This window comes from Sus scrofa, chromosome 1 (genome assembly GCF_000003025.6).
Source record: "Sus scrofa isolate TJ Tabasco breed Duroc chromosome 1, Sscrofa11.1, whole genome shotgun sequence".
Taxonomy (NCBI): domain Eukaryota; kingdom Metazoa; phylum Chordata; class Mammalia; order Artiodactyla; family Suidae; genus Sus; species Sus scrofa.
Window position 1 is genome coordinate 77,742,158 of NC_010443.5, and position 16,339 is coordinate 77,758,496.

The following is a 16,339-nucleotide window of genomic DNA, read 5'->3' on the forward strand; positions in this document are numbered from 1 at the left end:
TTTGTGGGGCTGTGTGAACAGAAAGAAGTGTTTGGGGCCAAATGGCTAGAAATATTTCAGTTGTATACTTGGAAACCAAATATGCTTATATAGCTAGATTATTACATTTTCTCTAAAGTGGATAATTAAAATGTTCCTTTAAAAAAAAATGGGGGGTGGGGAGTGGTGGTGCTGGACAGTAGGAGGCCACCCAGCTTCCAAAAGGCTGAGGAGAAGGTCACAGGCACAGGATGAGGCTGGAGATGAGGCTCCTACAACTGGAGTTAATCTTGAGTTAGTCACACTTCACCAGTCTTAACCGCAAATACTTCATCTATAAATGAAGAGTGTGTCACTCAGCTTCCTTGGAACAGTGTTTTGAGAATTAACTCATGTCTAAAACATGAACTTCTTTAGATAAAAGGTATTCTGAACACACAAAATGTTTTTATGGGGACAGCCATGCCCTCTATAAAGTACAGAGTATACATTGTACATGGTCATTACTGCCCTCATATATACACTGGGATTGCTCACCACTCATTTTATTTACATAATTTTCCTCAACATTATATCAATAAAGTAACTAATTCATTCATGAAACAACTGCTTACTGAGCATGTACTATGTACTAGGCCTAGAATAATTTTAATCAGAGGTAAGACCCCTACAAGCACAACTGTGTTCTAAAATCACAGACTTAGTCTGTTGCAAGTAATTTCCAAAATACATGTTGGATTTATGCTTTCAAAATTAAATAGCTTATTGCACCAGTGAGAATGACCATCATCAAAAAGTCTACCAACAATAAAGGCTGGAGAGGGTGCAGGGAAAAGGGAACTCTCCCTTTTACATTCTCTCTTACATTGGTGAGAATGTAAATTGGTACAACCGCTAAGGAAAACATATAGATGTTCCTCAAAAAACTAAAAATAGAACTACCATTTGATCCAGCAATCCCTCTCATGGACATCTATCCAGAGAAAACTGTAATTTGCACCCTGATATTCACTGCAACACTATTTACAATAGCCAAGACATGGAAGCAACTAAATGTCCATCGACGGAGGAATGAATAAAGCATATGTGGTGCATACATATAATGGAATATTACTCATCCATAAAAAGAATGAAATAACGCCACTTGCAGCAACATGGATGGACCTAGAAATTATCATACTAAGTGAAGTTAGACAGTGAAAGACAAACATCATATGATATCACCTATACATGGAATCTAAAAAAAGGACATAAGTGAACTTACTAGCAGAATAGGAACAGACTCACAGACCTCAAAAACAAATTTATGGTCACCAAAGGGGACAGGTCAGGGGGAGGGATGGACTGGGGGTTTGGGAATGGCATATGCACACCATGGTATATGAAGTGACTGGTCGACAGAGAACTCTACCCAATATTCTGTGATCATCTATCTAAAAAAAGAATCTGAAAAAGAATGGATGTGTGTACATGTATAACTGAATCACACTGTTGTACAGCAAAAATTATCACAACACTGTAATCAACTATACTTCAATAAAACTTTAAAAAATGAAAAAATAAACAGCTTACAAAATTAAACAGTGGAGTGTTTTCCCCATTTGTAGATTTGTGATTATCTAAAGTTTAGTGATTTGAAAGAATTCAAACAACTCCCTCACCTAACTTGGATGAACTTTTCCCAAGGCCTTCCTGACACAACAGCAATTTTAGGCAGATACTTATGCAACCTCCCCCACCGCCCACCCCAGGGAAACTCAACAACTTAAGGAAAACCCTATAAAACAGCATGAGCAAACCATCCAGTATATGAACTACAACTCTGAGAGAATAATCACATGGTGTTAGCTTCATTTACAAAGTGTATCTCATCTTGACGGATCTCCAGAGATAATGTAAGACAAATCCTGATAAATAAATGCCCAAGGTTATTCAAATACTTTTTATGGCACTGAACTTTGATCAGAACTTGCTTGGGAGTTCCCGTTGTGGTGCAGTGGTTAACAAATCCGACTAGGAACCATGAGGTTGCGGGTTCGATCCCTGGCCTTGCTCAGTGGGTTAACGATCCGGCGTTGCCGTGAGCTGTGGTGTAGGTTGCAGACATGGCTCGGATCCTGCGTTGCTGTGGCTCTGGCGTAGGCCAGTGGCTACAGCTCCAATTCGACCCCTAGCCTGGGAACCTCCATATGCCACGGGAGCGGCCCAAGAAATGGTAAAAAAAAAAAAAAAAAAAGAACTTGCTTGGAAGAAAGAAGAGGTAGAGGGTGTGATGGTTATAGCTAGTGCTCTGGATTCACACAAAGCCCCAGACTATAATCCCACAGCTAGGGTCTGACAGGAGTTACTCTACTCTCTAGGCCTCGGCTTTGTCATCCACAAAAAGGATCTTTCCCATTTCCTAGGATCTCCAAGAAGCGCTAGCGAAACAGTAAAAAGGTCTTAGCATGTGGTAAGGACTCCAAGAGTGTTAGTTAGCTATGACGAGATCTTCACTCTGCAGAAGCAGAATGTGCATGGAAGCCAGAGGTCCCTCAGAGTGAAGTTACTGAAACCGGAAAGTGGGCTGAGGATGGGAAGGGAGACCCTGCTACCTCTAGGTTTCCACAGCAGCTCTGCACCCTGGCCCGAGGCACAGAACACAGAGAGGTGCTGAGAAACTTGAGGACCATCCCTGCAATTGTCCCAGGAAGACAGGAGCTGGAGGAGAGAGTGCAAGTCACCCTGGGTGCAGCACCGGTGAACCCTAACTTCTCATCAGGTCCCAACACGGGATTGCCTCCATGCCATCTGGATATATGTTAACCCTCTAAGGAGAAAGCACAATGTCTGCTCTGGGGAGTTTAAAAACTGAAAGAGATACATGTATGTGTAACTGGGTCACCATGCTGTACAGCAGAAAAAAAGATTGTATTGGGGAAATAACAATAAAAATTTTTTTTTAAAAAACCCAAAACTAAAGGAGAAAATCCTGTGCCAATGATGTATTTCAACACTATTCCTATTAAAAATAGGTCAAAATGATGGGAAAAAAACAAATTCTAACTACTGGGTAAACTTTCAGAAGTGACTTTGGTTTTATGAATTAAGTTTTGATTCAAAGACAAAAATGCAAAAGAGAATGATAAAGCCACATTCCACTGATGAGGCCCCAGATTCTCAATTCTTATCCCAAATAAGACAAAGTAAAAGCCTGAAGCATGTGAAGTTATTTTTTTCACTGCAAGCTCTTGAAATTTCTCAGGAGAAGGATAAAGATATAGCTGGAGCTGTGAATCTAATGCAGGTAATTTTTTTTTTTTCTTTTTAGAGCCACACCCATGGCATATAGCAGTTTCCAGGCTGGGGGTTGAATCAGAGCTGAAGCTGCCAGCCTATACCATAGCCACAGCAACACAGGATCCAAGCCACATCTGCAACCTACGTGGGCAACACAGGATCCTCAACCCACTGAGTGCGGCCAGGGATCAAACCCGAATCCTCGTGGATACTAGTCAGGTTCTTAATCTGCTGTCCCGCAACGGGAACTCCCTGATGCAGGTAAATTTTGATCTTCCCTCTCAACAAAAGTTTGAAAGTAATTCAGAACCTGAAATGGAAAAAAAGTTTATGCAGAAGTTTGTATATACATAGCAGTATAAAAAGTTTATATAGCATTTTAATATATACAATAAATAAATACTATGTGCAGAATTAAGAAAATATAAACCTAAATTATGAGTTTTACCCAGTGATGAGAGAGTATTTTCATGGACTAATGCTAAACAAAATGAATATTTTAAAAATACCTATTTGGGGAGTTCCCACTATGTCCCCAGCCCAGTGCAGTTGGTTAAAGGATTTGGTGTTGCTGCAGCTGAGGTGTCAGTCACAGCTGCAGCTTGGATTCAATCCCTGGCCTGGGAACTTCCACATGTCAAGAGTGTGGCCATAAACATAAATACATACATACAAATAAAAACATTATTTGGTTTGAACCTTTAAAACAATTCCATACTTGTTCTATAACCATCCCCCCCCCCAAAAAAAAGAAAAGGAAAATGGCAATAAAACTCAGACAATTTTTCAACTAAAATGAACTCATGTTGGAGTCCTAGGGGCAGAAATGCAAGCCAGGTTTTGACTGCTGAGCACATAAACATGAGCACAGAGAATATCTGAATTCCCTACTTTTCAGAAAATTTATGAAACATCATTCCTAGATAATCTCAACATGCAAGGCAGAAACTTGGTGAACTCACAGTTTTGGATGTGTGTATGGATGTGTGTGCTTTTAAAAGATTGATCACAAGGCTTCTGTGAAGAGTACCCACCCTTGAAAGGAACCTGATAAACAAAAATTTAATTTACACACTACTTAGCAACACAACTGTCTCCTGAAATCCAGCTCAGTCACATGGGATGAGACATGGCAAGCTGAGAAGGTTTCAGTCTGCAGTCGGTCAGGGTAAACTGGCCTTACTGTTCTCCTGGGAGCGGAAGTCATGTAGACGGACGGGCTACAGTCTCAGCCGCCTGCACTCTGTCAACTATTTAAACATCTTCCCAAACAACAGAAAAAATAATCACATCATTTTTGACTGCATAAGAAGCAGATTTGAATCTGAGTTAGAAGGAATTGAAATGTTCACAGCTTTAGTTGTCCAAAATGCCTTTCAATGATACTTAATCTTCACTCTAAAAAAAATTTCATTAGAAGTATCAACACAAAATTCTCTGTTAAACCCCACTATTTAAAAAAGAATCTGGGGAGTTCCAGCTGTGGCTCAGCGATAATGAACCCAACTAGTATCCATAAGGGTGCAGTTCCATCCCTGGCCTTGCTCAGTGGGTTAAGGATCCAGTGTTGCCGTGAGCTGCGGTGTAGGTCACAGATGTGGCTTCGATCTGGTGTTGCTATGGCTGTGGTGTAGGCTGGCAGCTGCAGCTGTGATTTGACTCCTAGCCTGGGAGCTTCCATATGCTGTGGGTGTGGCCGCCAAAAGCAAAAAAAAATTGTTTTTTTAATAAAAAAATTTTTTTTAAATCTGGTAACTATCTCCTTCCATTGTTGAATGATTAAGTACACACGTTTGCTGAAATTCAAAATTCTGCTCAGTTTTAGTATGGTCCCACTTTTGTAAAATATTTATCTAGGGGGAAAATACTAGAATAAAATACCTAAAAACCAGAGGCACTTGTGTCTGAGTGGTAGAATTTCAGTAAAGAAATTATATCCTTTTCTGAGTGCTTCTAATTTTGCTAAAATTTTCTATGATAAAAAATATAGTATCTATTGATCATGTATTAGATGGCAGGCAGTAAGCAAGATGGGGTTTTTGTTTTGTTTTGTTTTTGTCTTTTGTCTTTTTAGGGCCGCACCCGCAGCATATGGAAGTTCCCAGGCCAGGGGTCCAACTGGAGCTACAGCTGCTGGCCCACACCATAGTCACAGCAACGAGGGATCAGAGCTGCGTCAGCCACCTACACCACAGCTCATGCCAACGCCAGATCCTAAACCCACTGAGCAAGGCCAGGGATTGAAGCCATGTCCTCATGGATGCTAGTCGGGTTCATTAAGCACTGCGCTACAAGAGAAACTCCAAGATGGGTTTTTTAATGCTTCGCAAGATGGTTATTATTATTATTATCCCTACAGGTGTGGAAGCGGAGACCAAGGCAACTAATACTTGAATGATGGAAACTGTAATTCAGACAGGTCTGTCTCACAATCATTTTACTACAACTGAATTTCATCTGTAGCCAGAAAAACAAACAAACAAACATATAAAACAAAAACAAACTACAAAACACCTTAAATTTAAATGCTACATAGCCAGGTAAAGAGCTAAATGGAAACAGTATACTTCTAGGCATTTATATTAAAGATTTTTTATTAGATATTCTTAAATACCTTTATGTTTTTTTTATATTTTCAAAAGTATGGCCTCTGTTTGAAAATAAAAGGAAATTCATCAATTTACATGAATTAAAACCCATGAACTAGATTTAAAATAGTACTAATATTTACACAACATCCTTTCAGTGAAGATTCAGTAATCAATAAAAGATAACCCCTCATTGATTCTAATCTGACCTGACCTCAAAGAAAAAAGTAAAAAGAGACTTCCCTTTTGAGAGGGATAAAATTAGGACTCAAAGAAAATGGTGCTATATAGATCATGTGGAGGCCATGATTTCTTCACGGCTACAACTCTCATCTCAGGCACTATATAAATCAAACAGCAGAGCACCATTTTTCACCTATCACACTGACAAAGACGATAACCAATGAAACGATCACGGTAAGAGTACTAAAAATCTGGCACCACTATAAACTTTTAGTAGAGAGTGGTTAGACAATAAACAGGGATCAAACTCCAAAAGGCACAAATCTGCTGACCAGCTAATTCTCTTCCTAGGGATTTAGTCTTAGGAGAAGACTAAGAACGCAAAGATATATGTTGTATTGTTGGTTAAGTTAGTATTGCTTATAACACAGAAAACCCAGCTATAGCCTAAATATCCATTGATAGAAGAGTTTGCTGCTGTACCTGCAGAATCTGACACAGTACTGACTACATGTAGGACTGAAAATAAATATCTTGTTGAGTTCCTGTTGCGGCTCAGTGGTTAACGAATCCGACTAGGAACCATGAGACCCCTAGCCTGGGAATCTCCATGTGCTGCAAGTGTGGCCATAGGAAAGACAGAAAGACAAAAAAAATAAAAAAGAAAAAAAAAGAAAGTAAATATCTTGTGACTGAATGGCACAAGGAATAAATTAATGGGATATAGCTATACAATTGAATTTTATGCTGGCATCAACATTTCTGATATTAAACTAAAAATTCAACAACAGAGAAAAGAGTCCACAGCATTTTGTTAAGTGATCAAGACAGACTAGTCTATATGATACAATCCTATTCATATAAAAACGTGTGTATATCCACCTGTGTGCTATGCATGTATAGATAACTGGAAGGACAGTACGGGTGGGATTTGGATTTTTTTTCATTTTTTTATTTATACTTTTCTGTTTTATTTGGACTTATTTAAAAATATTAGCTACATATTTCCTTTTTGGTGGAGGAGAATCATATCCTTTAAATTTTTATGCCAAGCACTCAAGCTAGGGAGGAGGAGAATACTACTACGTAATAGATGGCATTCAGAGGATAAGATTTAAGATAACTTCTTTCCCCTTGAGCTCTCCAACACTACAGTGCTCAAAGTTTTCTTTTCTACTCCCCTAACATGCCTGAAACAATGAACACAAGGCACATCTGTTTTAAAACAGTTGCAATTAGTGCCCTGGTAACCATTACACTGACAAGAGAATCTCAATGCAAGATATTTCACTACTTTGACTTTCTCTGTCCAGAACCCTTCTGAACCCAGCCTTGTTAACTTTCTGGCCAACCCCTCATAGCCCAAGGATGCCCTCCTGGGCTCAGCGTGCAGCCAAGTAAATTCGCCATCAGTGAACTCCATCTGTCAGCTCCACACACAAAGACCTCAAGTTATCTGGCAAACAAACATCGCTTCTCTTGAATGTTGGACTGAGACTCAAAGTGGACAGCCTGTATTAATAACGAATGGTTTCTGGTAATTTTTGTTTTCAATCCAGGAGAAAATACAAACGCCCCTGATAAACAAACGACAAAGTGTCTCTCTCTGGATTCAAACGAGAGCAGCGCGATTCCTCCATTGAGGCACTGTCTGGTGACAACCGTGCCCAGCTGCAGTTCTGGCCAGGCTCTGAAAGCATGAGTCAGGGCCAACAAATGCTGCATCGATGCACATGTGTCCTGAAGAATCAGCCAACTGTGGGAATGGCAATGAGGACACACAGGAGCTGATGAGTGATAAGCCTCCTCTTCTGGATGCCATTTATCAGAATTACAAAAATTTGCTGAAATCTATCTCATGCCACGCCAACGCATGGGCTCACCAAGTCAGGAATAAGCTATGTGCTTTGGCCTTGGAGTATTTTTCCCCAAATAATCCTGCATGGAGTGAAAGCAAGACAGAGATCAGAGAGACTCCTGGAAGGAAACGCACATCGACCGCTTCCCTCCCTGTGATCCTGAGTGTAGCATCCATCCAATTGGGTGCTGGGGACAGAATGGCAGACACCCAACATGCAAAGCACTCTAAATGCCTCAGGCATGAGGGTGGCTGGCTTGATCTGGTTAAGCTGATTATGGATTTAGTGTTGCCAATCCTCTTTAAAAAGGCAACATCAGGAGTCCCTGTTGTGGTGCAGCGGAAACGAATCTGACTAGTATCCACAAGGATAAGGGTTCAAGCCCTGGTTTCACTTGGTGGGTTGGGGATCTGGTGTTGCCGTGAGCTGTGGTATAGATTACAGCCATGGCTCGGATCTAGTGTTGCTGTGGCTGTGGTGTAGGCTGGTAGCTGTAGCTCTGATTCGACCCCTAGCCAGGGAACTTCCATATGCCACAGGTACAGCCAACAAACAAACAAAGGCAGCATCGTATAGCTTGAGCTTTGATTTATGTGTCCAGGTGGTGACAGTCTGAGGTCATCCCTGTTTGATGCCAGTTCCACTCATTTACAAGACGCGTGGCCAGCCTGGGACTGATGCCCACAGACCTCCTAAGAAAGGAGTCCAGACCACAGCTCATGTCAGGCGCCCCAGTCCATGTGGGACGGGGTGCTCAGAGCTGTCTGCATCTGAGCCACAGCTACTTCCTGAGAGATATAAAATCCAACAAACGGCAAATATACACTACAAAACATGACCTCATGCTGCCATGCTGTTTCTTGACACTGTAGCATCTTGGCAGCTCCCTAATTTACAAGTATCATTGGACATTCACTGTTCCCTTTCAGGGACCTCTTTCCCCTGCTTTTACCCTCTCTTGCGCCTAATGCATCCTCTCGAACTGCCCCAACCCCGACACTGGGCTAGGGCTCTCAAGGTCACTAGGCCAGGCGACAAATTTTCCCACAAAGTTCACTGGCAAGTTAACTTGTTCTCAGGAGCTGAGTGGTCAGGGGCTCTCTTGGCAATCTTGGCTGTTTGCTGATCTTCTCTTGCCTAAACTGCCCTTCAATTTGCTCGTTTTGATCAGAGGCACAGATACCCTCCCAGGGCCAGAAACTCAGAGTTAGTCTGGTCTAACCACCTCTCCTCTCTCATCCCCTCATCCTCATCCCCTGCCACCATCAACCCAGGAGATCCAGTCTTCCAAAAGGCTTGGAGTGCACCAAGATTTAATACAGACCAAATCAAAAATATCCCTCAAAGGAGTCTGTCAAACTCTAGTACAACACACAAACACAAGATGTCAGCATGGGCACCATCATTTCACTTTGCTTCTGTCCCTTGTCAAAGGCTGTCACTCTTATTCCGGTACTGAAATCCTGGAATCTGGACTCACTCTGTGTCCAACTAGAGCTTGCATGGATTACTGTTTTCTGTCAGTCCCCTGAAATGCAATATTCTTTCCTCTACGAACCTTTCTTTCAAAACACAGCACTTGAGCCTTCCTTCCCCAAGACCTTGACCCAGATTAAGCAGCGTTTTAGCCACTTCCGTAACCCCTTGGGCAGAATTTTAATTAGTTTTACAGACATGTGCGTGGCAGAGGTCTTTATGTAGTTTCCATTTTCTACTTTATATTTGTTTACTCCTCAGATTTGCACAAGTAGGTATCATGTTGCTATGGACTGTTAGTGACTCACTGATTTCAGCTCATTATTGATGATGGATTAGTTCCACCTCCCCCACTTTTTTTTTTTTTAAATACACAAATAACATTTTAAAATATGGTTCCCACCACTCACCCTTGGTGTCTCCTCCAGAGAGTCTGGCGATGAGGAAGTTATTACCAGTATTTAAATGTCTCATTTCAACTCAGGAGCAAGAAATTCATCCACCCCTGACAGAAACAGCTTATGGATGAATTCTTAACATCCAAGTGTTATTTTCTTCCCCTTACAAACCCAGGAACATGACACAACCATGGATACAAGCTTGGATGGCATCCCACAGCCATCAGATGATAGATGTTTTCACTGGTTTCTCCTTCAATCAGGGCTATTAACAGTAGCATGATACTGAACAGGAACCCTCAGCAATAGAGCTCAAATTGTGTCTGACAAGGCTCACTTCATAAACCTCAACTATTTTTCTACTGAAGAGATGTTGTATTAAGTCAATGCTGTTTACACAACATTGTGCATTTATATATTCTTTAGACATCAATGATACCTTTATGAAGGATGAATGGCACCCAAAACACGATCTGCCTCGGAAAGATGCCAAAGCACATACTCATTTAACATGCACAAAACAAAAACAAGCAGCCACCAATACTTCTCCCAAGAACAAAAAAGTGGTGTAACAGAAGTCTCTTTTGCAGAGTAGGGTGATCTTAATGAGATAAACAAAATTAATAAATATTATTGTTATAGGAAATAACCTGAGAAATAGGTTAACTATACCTTACAATAATTACAATAATATATTCCCTACAGAACTTAGGATATTTTAGTTTAATTTTAAATTTCAATGTTATTTAACGTTTTATATATATAACAGAAATTACACTGATCTAAATGGGCAAAAATACCAACATTCATTCACACTCACTAAACAAATACTTGATAGAACTGTCCTTAAAAGCTCTGAAAACTTACAGGAAACAGACACACAATCATAAACAAAAAAAACCACCCCAGTATATTAGGTACTATCATTGTTCAGTAGGTTATGCTGGGAAACACTAAGATTTAAGAAGCTGGTAAATCATAGAATGGGTAGGACAGAGATCTATTTATACAGACCAAGATCATCTTCAAGTTAGAAGCATTACCTATAAAATGATCTCATTTATGTTAAATAACAATATATATACCAGATTACATGGTAAAGGGTCAGGAAAAGGGACCCATACAGAGGTTAACCATAGTTACCTCTGGGAAGGGGAGTGGAAAGGAACCATAGCCTTTTTTTTTTTTTTTTTTTAAGACTATCTCTTTATATACCACTGTTACTGTCTAAAATTTTTAAAATAACCTATATAGTCATGTAATACTTGAGTAACGAAGTAAAAGTAAATGAGGTAGACAATGGAGGAGGAGCCGGCAGTGCTGACTGTGGGAGATGAGCTAGAAACAGAAGCAAAGGATGGAGTCCATGGGATGACAGTGCTGAGAGGGAGGAGGGCTGTGGGAGGAGAAGGGCCCGAGAAAGGACAAGTGACGGAGGAGGAGTCTCTGATTTGGGCTATGGCTGCTTCAGTGAGAGAGTAGCAGTAGAAACAAGGGTGTGAGGGAAGGAGCAGCAGATGTAGCTCAAATGCATGTGTAACTCAAATGCATGTGTGGTCCTAAAAAGACAAAAAAAAAAAAAAGAGAGAGAGAGAGGGAGAAAATATAAATCTTTATTATTATTATTATTATTATTATCTTTCTAGGGCTATACCAACAGCATATGGAGGTTCCCAGGCTAGGGTTGAATCAGAGCTATTGCCACCAATCCTATACCACAGCCACAGCAATGCCAGATCCGAGTCAAGTATTCGACCTACACTGCAGCTCATGGCAACGCCAGATCCTTAACCCACCGAGCGAGGCCAGGGATTGAACCTGTATACTCATGGTTACTAGTTAGATTCGTTTCCACTGAGCCACAACAGGAACTGCTGGGGTTTTTTTTTTAGGTGTCATATTTCCTGAATTTTAAATGCTGGCCCAGATTTTTGCAAAACACTAGGCTAGGGAAAATAGGTCTATAGGCCACCTCTATAGCACCGTGACTCTTACAAGCCTGGTATTAAGTGGAAAACGTCAAGTAGAAATTTTATTTCTTCTTTCTTCCTTCCTTTTAAAAGAATGAGAGCCCTTCACATGTTGCTAGGCTGAGAACAAAGACCTAGTGGATAAAAACCATTTCCTATTTTTTATTTTTAAATATCCAGTATTTGAACTAAAAAGAGTTCACTTTGCTTCCTTTTAGAACTTACACCATTGCATACTTTGCTGGTAAACATTTAATTCAAACTCTTGTATCATATTAGCATAACAGACCTCAGCTAACTGTTACAAGTGTTAAAATATGTGTCTAGGGAGGAAGAACAAATTAACTCGCACAAATTTTTTAAAAGGAAAAAAATGAGGAGGGACCAAAAATTCTCATAGAAAATATATAAACATGCAAGTTGACTTTCAGTTTTATCAATTTCCTCAGGAAAGAACTTCTCATTTGCAGCTGACTTATACTACAACAACACACCCAACAATTTCATTAGAATGCTATTTTTAATCAGTTCACCATATCACTATGCTTCAGGAACTGAAAGCAAAAATTACATAAAGCCGTCAACTATGGATATAGAGCAGTCAGAAGTCACATAATATCATTAACTGGGACAATAGCTGGGAAAGTGTAGCACTGCCACAAAGGAAACATAGCAACAATTGATCGCTACGTACTTTTGAAAACTGAAAAACATCTATTCCAAGATGGCAAGAATCTACTTGGTAATGACTCATATGTGATAACATCACTGGGTGGATCAATGTCATAAAATGTATTTCCAGCTCATTTCACTTTGCTCTCATTCTCATACTTTACCAAGGGGTGATTTGGATGATGTTGTAAATATTAGTGCCTTTACCCTCAAATGACTTTCCTCTTGATGAAAAAATATAATCTCAGGCATGTGGAAAGAGAACTCCCAGCAAAGCCCTCTACACGCTAGGCTTAAGTTGCTACTGAAACCTAGAAGAAAGTCTTGACGGTGTCACGGATCAGAACAGAACCCCGCAAAGACCTTGTTAACACTGGGTGATGATCTCGCCTACCATTGCCCAGGTCTTGGTTGATTTTTCCTGTGCCCTGTGTCCTCCACTCAGGTATATTCTGTCCTTGCTGGTCTGTCCCCATCACCCTGCCTCCTCTATTTTGCCTCACCTGCTCTCATTCACTACTCTGGATTTCTCTTTGTATTTGTTTGGGTGTAGCTGTTTTGCTTCTCTGGTCTCCTGTCACTTCTTGCATTAGGACCCTTTCCCAAATTAGCACTAGCTTTCAACCAAGGTGGAGACAGAGCTAGGTTTGGGTAGCCGCAAAACGCATTCTTGGTTTCCTTACCCTTAAGGTTCTTTGTAGCAAGTTCACAAATTCACACACTGAACCAACATGTTTGTCAGAAAGTATCTTTTATCTTAGGCTTGTGACAAAGGAACTGCTTAAAATTTCCTCTGTCTCTGAGGGCCCACCTCCCAGCTCCTGTCTCTGCATTTCCTCTGTGGGTGAGGCCCAACTCCAGCCCTCCTTGGTCGCAGAGCCCACTGAAAGACTGGAAGGGTCGGAAAGCAATCACGTCTGATGTGTCAGAACAGTGGTCCACAGACCTTCCTGGGGCTCCTCTGGGCTGTGTGCAAAGGAGCCCAGACTGTCTTCTGAGTTTCCAAGCAAGACAGATTCCACTCCACAAGGCTTGGGGAGAATATACTCTTTTCCATTTAGCTACTAAGCTTTCCAGATCTTGGCTGCAAACAGAGGTAACCGCCTCCAACACCAGAGAGTTTTATCATTGTGTCTCCCACCCCAACAAATTTGGCAACTGAAAGAGCCTGGAGCCTCTGGGATTTATATGACTTAGAGGCAGCACCTTACAGGAGATTTGAGCACTGTTTTCATAACTGGGGAGCCCTGGGCTCAAATCCTAGCATCTCTATAGCATGGTACAGGGAAAGGTACTCAATTTCTCTGCAGTTTTTTCATCAGTGAGACGAAGATATCTACTAGGTAGGATTTCTGTGGTGATTAAGTTCCAGAAGGTGATCTAGGAGAAGGGCTAACACAGCACAACAGTGAACAGCGGTGCGGGGGTCGGGAAATGAAGAACGTACTTGGCCAGGCCCTCTCTCACCCCAGCTGCTGAAGTGGATGCTGGCTTTGCCTTGCTGGCTCTTCTCCTGGGCCCAGCCTCCTGGGGAAGTGTGTGTGTGTGTGTGTGTGTGTGTGTGTGTCCAGGCCGGGGGAGGGGGGTTATGATGCAGGACAAGTGGGAAAACAGTGGGTCATGGTTAGGAGACATCTGTCAATTTGTCAGGGCTGTGGGGTATAAGGATGGCTAGTGGCGAAGGAAGGGCTTGAGGTGCTGCTGTGGATTCTATGTCCCCCTCGTTGCACTGAGAAACATAAGGAAAGCATTTGCTATTTCAACACCATTGTCCCCGGATTCTATCTGTTTGGTTACAACATGATTTCAAAGCTGGACTGTGTGGGTCTGGACACAAGGGTTAGGGGAAGTACTACATTGGTTTTATTACTGTTTAATTGTACAGACTTGGGAGTGGAGGTGGTCCCTAAGCAAGAGGGAAGGGGAAGCAGAAACAGCCATGGGAAGAGGAGCGTAGGAAGGCATGGAGAGGGTGGCCGGGGGCAGAGGATGCCAGGTCCCATTAGCCATTCCTGACTCATTCTGACACTGGCGAAGCATTAGCATTTCTGTGTTTCAGTTCCTGCCTAATAAAATGGCAGGACGGGAGGGCTATATTATCATAAGGCTTAGCTGGCCTTTGCAAAGTGAGCTAGAGGTAGAGCTAGGCCAGCAGCTGGGTCCTCCCAAGTCTGGCTTGTACTGCTCTTTAAGCAGCAGATATGCATGTGCATGCGTGTATACACACACCTATATGTGTGTACATGTGTTTGTGTAGGTATGAACACACGCATCCTCAGCAGGAGGAAGCTACTCTTGCACAAGCCACTACATCTTCAAAAAAGAAAACCTTCAAAAGGGTCAATGAGCCCGTTCTTCTATGTCCAAATAAGAATATCCCTGAATCTAAAAACATGAGTAGACTTTTCACTTCCTAAAAAAATCTCCAAAAGAGAGCTTTACAGCCTCCCGTTAATGATGTGCTTGATTTTCTAACAACTCTCATAATGGAAAAGTTCCTCTTTGCTATATTTTTAAAAAATTGCACTCCTGCCTGCATTCCCAATTCCTCTTATCACACTATCTTGACTTTGCCTACCTGCCGCCTTCCAACAACTATACAATTTACTTATTATTAACATTTACTGCTTATGGTCTCATCTCTTCCCCCCAGTGAAAATAAGCTACCTTGTTTGCCGATTTATTCCAAGAACTTAGAGCAGTGCCTGGTTCAGACATGGTGCTCCATACATGTGTGTACCTTGAGGCTGAATTCTTTCTGGTTTAATCTTTGCTAAAAATCACAGATCTATAGAGCTGGAAGGAACCTTAGAACAGAACCTAAAAGATGTAGAAACTAAGGCCATTAGGGTAAGCAGCTTGCCTGAGGGTCTACATTGAGTTTCCCAAGCCCTTTTCCACTTCACCTCAGTGCCTCCACACACAACTGTGGTCCTGGGGAAACAGCCTGGGTGGGAGGTAGCCAATGAGAGAAGCCAAGTCTGAACTCACTTAAAGCAAGGGAGTCAGAGAGATAAGTTAAAGCATTTATTTACGGAATAGTAAAATCTCATAATAATAATTTGTTCATCAGTAGCCACTTTCATCTCAGGATCTCAGAGGGCTCATGAAATTCCACTCCACCCCCACCCCCCAACATGCAGCATCATTATCATTATCTGCGCTCAGACAAGGGAATCAAGAGGCTGGGTATTCTAGGGCCGTCTTGCATCCTGGCTCAAAGCTCTGTGGGACTACACAGCCTCTCCATAGCTTTGCATCCTCATCCTTATCAATATCAAGAACAGCTAGATAAAGCGACAACCTCCCAGTCTGTTTTCTTTTAGGCACTCCTGAAACCCTTCAGGCCCAGGCCAATTTTCTTTTTCTTTTTTAGTCTTTTTAGGGTCACACCTGCAGTATATGGACATTCCCAGGCTAGGGGTCAAATTGGAGCTGTAGCCACTGGCCTTTGCCACAGCCACAGCAATGCTAGATCCAAGCTGTGTCTACGACCTAAACCATAGCTCATGGCAACGCCGGATTCCTAACCCACTGAGCAAGGCCAAGAATCGAACCTGCATCCTCATGGATGCTAGTCAGATTCATTTCCGCTGAGCCACGAGAGGAGCTCCATGGCCCAGGCCAATTTTTAAGCTAGTGTTTAGAGAAATGACCCTGGGTGTTCAGGTGTCCAAACACATAACACCTCCTTCCAGGTCACCAGGGGCTGGGACTTGACCACAAGGACGTCTGAGGTACTCAGCAGCTGGCAGTGGTGGGAGATGTGTTTCTTTCCTCAGTTTACTGCCCGCCCACATACCCCTTTCCATCTGTGTGAGGCAAATCAACTCTTGGGATTTTGATCTACCCACACAATTCGTGTTTACAACCACCCCTCAATTATTGAGGAATCACATAAAGGGCTGATGACACTGCGTCAACACAACAAGCCC

At 41.8% G+C, this 16,339-nt stretch overlaps 1 protein-coding gene across 5 annotated transcripts in view; it reads right to left on the minus strand.

The window, feature by feature from the left end:
• FYN (FYN proto-oncogene, Src family tyrosine kinase) overlaps positions 1 to 16,339 on the minus strand; it is a 225,931-nt gene that overhangs the window by 157,483 nt on the left and 52,109 nt on the right. The window contains exon 1 of one of the 5 annotated variants that reach the window (XM_021084350.1): positions 9,775 to 10,944. The exons of the other annotated variants lie outside the window; for them this stretch is intronic. The gene's annotated coding sequence lies outside the window, so the exon portion shown is untranslated. Of the gene's footprint in view, positions 1 to 9,774; positions 10,945 to 16,339 lie in introns of those variants that run through there. 5 annotated transcript variants of the gene reach the window in all.